Source organism: Aethalodelphis obliquidens, unplaced genomic scaffold (genome assembly GCF_003676395.1).
Source record: "Aethalodelphis obliquidens isolate GAN/ISIS:26980383/991018 unplaced genomic scaffold, ASM367639v1 scaffold34, whole genome shotgun sequence".
In the NCBI taxonomy this organism is placed as follows: domain Eukaryota; kingdom Metazoa; phylum Chordata; class Mammalia; order Artiodactyla; family Delphinidae; genus Aethalodelphis; species Aethalodelphis obliquidens.
In genome coordinates, this window is record NW_020837978.1 from 20,236,621 (window position 1) to 20,242,620 (window position 6,000).

A 6,000-nucleotide genomic window follows, 5' to 3' on the forward strand; every position below is an offset into this window, starting at 1 on the left:
GCAACCAAAACCATGCCGTGGAGAACGCATCCCTGCTCTTCATCTGGTCCTCTCCCTTTGTGGTTGTCAGGCACACACAGGAGTACTTTGTAGTTTTATGTTGTTTTCTTTTTTTTAGGTAAGGCTAAGTTTTCCACTTCCTCAAACTATTATTATGTGCCTTATGGAACTTATTAAACTTAGTGGAAGATGAATGTGTATAACCCTGGGGAGCATCTGCAGGTGTTAACTGCTAGAGAAACCCTGAATGGAAGCACAGGGTACCAGGAATAATTGGTAGCTGTGTGTGTGTGTGTGTTTTAATCCTTTCTCCTTTGATCATAAAAGAATCAGGACCCAGCAGATAGGAGTTTGGGACTCTGAAGGCTCATTGGTGGCCTGCTCACAGATAAAAATGCATAACTGGAAAATTTTTTTAAAGCTTATCTATTTTCCCTTAAATCAATGAAAGGTACTGCATTAATCAATCATTTTCTGGCTCAAATCCATGTCTCGTGCTATAAAGGCAAGTCTTACATCTCTCACTTCTTTCCCCAGATTGGCTTTGCTTGGCAGTAACTTTTCACATGATAAATCGAACCCCTTCTTGCCAGGGTAGCTCTCTATTAGCTGTGGATGGGCTTGTTACATGCAAAGTACTCAGCTAGTACGTGTAGAAATGCTTTGTAACCTACAACTCCTTTATAACATATGTCTTGTTGTTGACTGGACCATGGCTGCTGGCAAGGAAGTTTACTAGAAATCACCCACAGATTCCAGCCAACCCTCCTGCCGCCACCTCTTGGTAGGTGTGGATGGTGCTTTCGGGGTGGTCCTTCTGCTGTCCCGCCTGGATCTCAGCCAGTATCTCACGGCCATCAGGAGCCTGGCTTTACCCACCAACTCTAGGTTCTGGTTGTCCTGCTTAGAATATCACAGCTACTGTCTAACAGGGACTCCTCTGATTCCTGATAGGCAGACTCTCTTTCTGAATTCTTATTATATTAGTTAGTATATCATCTTATAGCTGTACAATAACAATCAAAACTAACAACTGATTGCTTACTATTTGTCAAATACTCTCACTTGATCCTCTCAACAACCCTAGGGGGTAGATGTTGTTATTATCCCCATTATACAGATGATAAAACTGAGGCACAGAGAGGCTAAATGACTTGTCCATTCTCAGGCTTGACTCGTCAGAACCCAGGCCTGTTGAAGAGTAGCTCCTGAGCTCTTAGCCATGCTCACTCTATGACTTCTGCTTAGATTGTTTTCCTTCTCTCCGGCCACTTGTCTAAGTATTTCGAGTCTTCAAAAGCAAGTTCTGCTCTGAAGTGACATTTTCATTACGGACTCCAGGCTACACTCTTATGTGCTTTTATCCCTCCTGATCTAGACCAAATGAAAGATGTCTTCCCTCTCTCTATGGTTTAAGTCCTTTACAGTATATTTTTTCCTGCTGATTATTTCTTGTGTATTAATCTTGGCTTTTAAATTTTATTGTTAGTACTTCTAAGATGTGGGGGGCACTTTGTTTCTCCTCAATTTTCCAAAATACTTAGCATGGTGGTAAGTGAGCTCATTTGAAAACATTTAAGAAATAGGTATAGAGGGCTTCCCTGGTGGCGCAGTGGTTGAGAGTCCGCCTGCCGATGCAGGGGACATGGGTTCGTACCCTGGTCTGGGAAGATCCCATATGCCGCGGAGCGGCTGGGCCCGTGAGCCATGGCCGCTGAGCCTGCGCGTCCGGAGCCTGTGCTCCGCAACAGGAGAGGCCACAACAGTGAGAGGCCTGCATACCGCAAAAAAAAAAAAAAAAAAAAAAGAAATAGGTATAGAGCCTCTGCGGCAGGCTCTGTTGGTTGCCTGACTGCCCCGTTCATCACTCCCTTGTTCATCTTAGCCTATGGAATGGTGATTAGCGTAAGAGTGGTTCTTAACCCGGGGTGATTGTACCCCCCGGGGGACATTTGGCAGTGTCTGGAGACATTTTTGATGGTCACAACTGGGGTTGGGGTGCTAGTTGCATGTGTGGGTAGAGGCCAGGACTGCAGGTAAACATCCTGTAATGCACAGGCTGGTCCTCCACAAGAGAGAGTTATCTGGCCCCAAATGTTGGTAGGGCTGAGGCTGGGAAACCCTGGCCTAGAGAGAGCCATGTGATACATTCTGGCCAACTAAATACAAGTGAAAGTCCGCTGGGGCTTTCTGTGAAAGTTTTGCTTTTCTGGGACAGGAGCTATCCCTTCCTGTTTTCAGCTTCCTCTGCCTTCCACGTGGGCTTGAGCCTAGAGGCAGGGCATCCATCTTATGCCCAAGAGGTAACAAGAAGATAAAAGTCGACACATCTCCAGAACTTTTGCATCGTCTGCTGAGTATGCTTCACAGTGACGTAGGGTGAGACACGTCTTTATATGTTTGTTCATTTACCCCTTGCCCTGCTGCTTGTCCCCCTTGTACAAAATGCTCCTACTGAGGCTTTTAGTCCAGAAAAGATGCTCCTCTGGCCAGACTTTCCTCCCTGTAAAGACTGCTGAGCCAGCCATTCAGTGAATTTGCCCAAGTTGTTGTATTGTCTTTACAAACTTGCTACCCGCGAATCTAGGTAGAGGTAGGGTTTGAAAAACCAGAGATTTGGTTTAACGAGAGGGAATGTTTGGGGCCGCAAGTATAAACCTCACCAAATACTTCAGCTGAAAATATTCTCTGAGTTGAGCACAAGGTCCCAGCATGGAAAGATGTACAGGGTTGTTTTTCCTGGCTCTTCTCCCTCTCCACTATCCCATATGGTAGCTCCCCGAGTTCTTAATGCCCCCTGGCAACCATGCCCTTGTCTTGCTGGGCCTGAATCACAGGTGTTGGGTGTTGTTTAATTTTGAGTTAATTGGCCTTATTGCTGTTAGGCTCTTGTGTGGTTTCTTGAATTCATGAATTAGTCATTAAGTTGTGTTTACCAGGCAGGCACCCTGGCAATCTGTGGTCTGTCCAGCTGACCCTCTTTTAGAAGGATGCTGTTTGTGCAGCCTTTAGTAAACAATGGTGGGAAAAACAGAATTCTCTTTGGGGACCCTTTAACTGCAGCCTTTTCTTCCACCTCTTACCTTTGCAGGTGGTTTTGTGCCTTACTTGGGAATTTTAGTGGGCTTATCTATCAGGGTGGGATGGGAGCTGTGTTCTGAGACGTAACAGAGGCTTTTGTATTATTTTTGTAGCCACCTGTAAGGGTTGAGGAAAGTCCGTTATTAGATGAATTTTCCCCAGGAGGACTCACCTCTAGAATAAATGAAATTAAATTAGATAACTGGGATTTCCTTCTTGGGGCAGTTGTTGTCAGGTTCTGTTTCTTTTTTTAATACAATTGAGAAAGCACTTGAAATTTCAGAGTCACAAATATGTGTCACAAAACTCAACACAGTCTGAAAGCACATAGATATGGTTTATTATTCTAATTAATGTTTAGTAAGCCTTGAGAAGCTGTCATTTACTGCCTATCCTGGGTAGGGGTAAATTTCCCAGCTCAGGGTAAACAACCTGTAATTATGTGGTTAATGAGATAAGAAGCTCTAACTATTTTCTTAAGTTGAAGTGCCTTTCTAACAAGTAGCTGGTGAATGAAATGAAGGCACAAGAATTTCAACCTTACTCCCTGGGGGTGGACTAATGTGGTGTGGTGGGCACGTTGTCTTTGATGGTATGTTGTGAATGCTTCAGATTTCTAGGTGTGATCATCTCAGAGTTTGAAATCACACACTTTACGATTTACGCGAGGGCAGGGTGAATCTAGTTAGTTAATTGAGTGGGTTGTAAGCTTTTAACCCCTCAACTTGGACCAACTTGTCTTATTCACTGGTTTTGTTTATACAAGGAGTAACCAACAGTGCCTTACATGCACTTAAAAAAAAAAAACTTTCTGGTAATAAAAATTAATATTGGTTTAAAATAAAACTTAACCAATTCAATGCATGGACCGACCATTTCTGAACTAGATTATGAACACAACTTATGCTGTTGCTGTGTCTTGGCTGTTGGCTTAAAAACATCAGCAGAAAGTGTCGTATTGGTTGTAATTTTTCTTCCGTGAAATAAGAGATGGGTTTCATTTCTGGGCGAAGCATTGTAATTGTCTTGTGCTTTCATTTCTGGTTAGATTAGATAGACAGTAGAAACAAAGAGGGAATATGAAGGTAGGAGAGGTATTACTTGAATGTGATATGTAGAAAAAATATACAGGGTTTTCTATTTTCTGGGGGTTAGAGCACATGCTAGAGATTAAAAAGAAGTAAAAGTTAGGAAATTAATCAAATAACACATTACCTATAAACATTACAATATTTGTAAAGCATATCAAAGGCTGTATAAAGTTGGGACATTCAGAGCCAATCTATATGCCTCAGTGATAGTTGTGTCATACGGAGTCATTATTATAAGGAAGTGATGTATCTCTGAAGGAGGTATAAGTAGTCTCTAGCTGCTTATATGAGAAGCCATAGATTGTTTAAGGCCGGTCCCCTAGCAAACAGTGGCAATGTGTACCATGCATTTCTAAGAAGTAAAGCCAGGAAATGTACAGCAAAACAACGGAACCTAGTACATAAGCAATTTAAGAAATATGACATGAGGAGGGTCCAGCGATCTGAGCAGCAATCGTGTTAGCCACATGCAATTCATGTATACTGACGTTGTGCTTAGAAATCTCTTAGGATAGCAGTTTTATTATGTGGCCATTGTGACCAAGAATACTGATTGTTTCACCCAGTTTGGGACGCTAACTGTGAATGTATAATCATGCTAAGTTTGATTTGTGTTCTCTGCTGGGTGTGCATTAATTATTGGGACCATGGTTTGTCCTTTTCTGCCAGGGTGCACAGAAAAGGCTTCTTGAGTGCCTTAAAGGGAAGGCTCCCTCCTGCTGGGCAGAGGTCTATGAAGGCCGCTGGGGCTAAGACTCTCCCATACTGGCCAGAAAGGGAAGCCAGAAGGACTTGGACTCGCTGATTTTTGCTGACACCATTCAGTCCTGCTGCTGGAAGCCTTTAATGAGCTGGTGTTTCAGAACCGCGTGGCAGGGCAGGCTGCTTTCTCAGACACACACAGCTCTGACGGCTGGCTTCCCTTAGCTCACCAAAGCTCTTTCTGCCTGGCCGGGAGGATCTCCTGGCTGACTTGCCACTGGACCCAGGAAGGCAGGAGCATCAGCCATTAGGCTGGCCCAGTGCTCAAGATAAACGTGAAGATGGCCCAGTGCTCAAGATAAACGTGAAGATACTTAGCGGAGCAAGACCTGGAGGCAGGCACACAGCCTCTCCTCAGTGGCAGTGTTTCAGGCATGTGGGTTTGTGTTTGGAATTGGAGAGGAGGTGCTCTGATGATCCAGCAGGCTTTGAGCTCCAGTGGCATAGTAATTTTTTTTTTTTTTTCCTGTTGCTGGGATTGCCTTCCGTTGACTATGGAAGCAGAGGAATCGCAACGGGAATCATTTCCTGTGAGTGCCCTAATGTGCACAGTGGGGGAACCAGGAAGCCCACCTGGAGGCTTTAGCTCATTTCTGAAGCCCTGAGTCTGGCTCTTCCCTTAGGGTTATTTGGGCCAGTTGTTACTGTGTTTCCCACTGTGTAAATGGAAGGTTTGGCCAAGTCTTGCTGAATGGTTTAGTCTTTTACAAAAACAAAAGCACTTAAAAAATTTTTTTTGTTTTAAATTTTTAATCTTTTTTTTTTTTTTTGGTCATGTGGTGTGGCATGTGGAATCTTACTAGTTCCCCTACCAGGGACTGAACCCGTGCCCCCATCATTGGGAGTGCCAGGAAAGTCCCAGCACTTTTTTTTTTTTTGCGGTACGCGGGCCTCTCACTGTTGTGGCCTCTCCCGTTGAGGAGCACAGGCTCCGACGTGCAGGCTCAGCGGCCATGGCTCACGGGCCCAGCCGCTCTGCGGCATGTGGGATCTTCCTGGACCGGGGCACGAACCCGTGTCCCCTGCATCGGCAGGCGGACTCTCAACCACTGCGCCACCAGGGAAG

The 6,000-nt window shown here is 44.6% G+C and overlaps 2 protein-coding genes across 8 annotated transcripts in view; one reads left to right on the plus strand and one right to left on the minus strand.

Annotated features, from left to right (window-relative positions):
* LOC113631816 (cytidine monophosphate-N-acetylneuraminic acid hydroxylase-like) overlaps positions 1–6,000 on the minus strand; it is a 263,669-nt gene that overhangs the window by 226,151 nt on the left and 31,518 nt on the right. The gene's annotated exons all lie outside the window — the stretch shown is intronic.
* Positions 1–6,000, plus strand: part of CARMIL1 (capping protein regulator and myosin 1 linker 1) — a 315,566-nt gene that overhangs the window by 68,266 nt on the left and 241,300 nt on the right. The window lies entirely within an intron of this gene.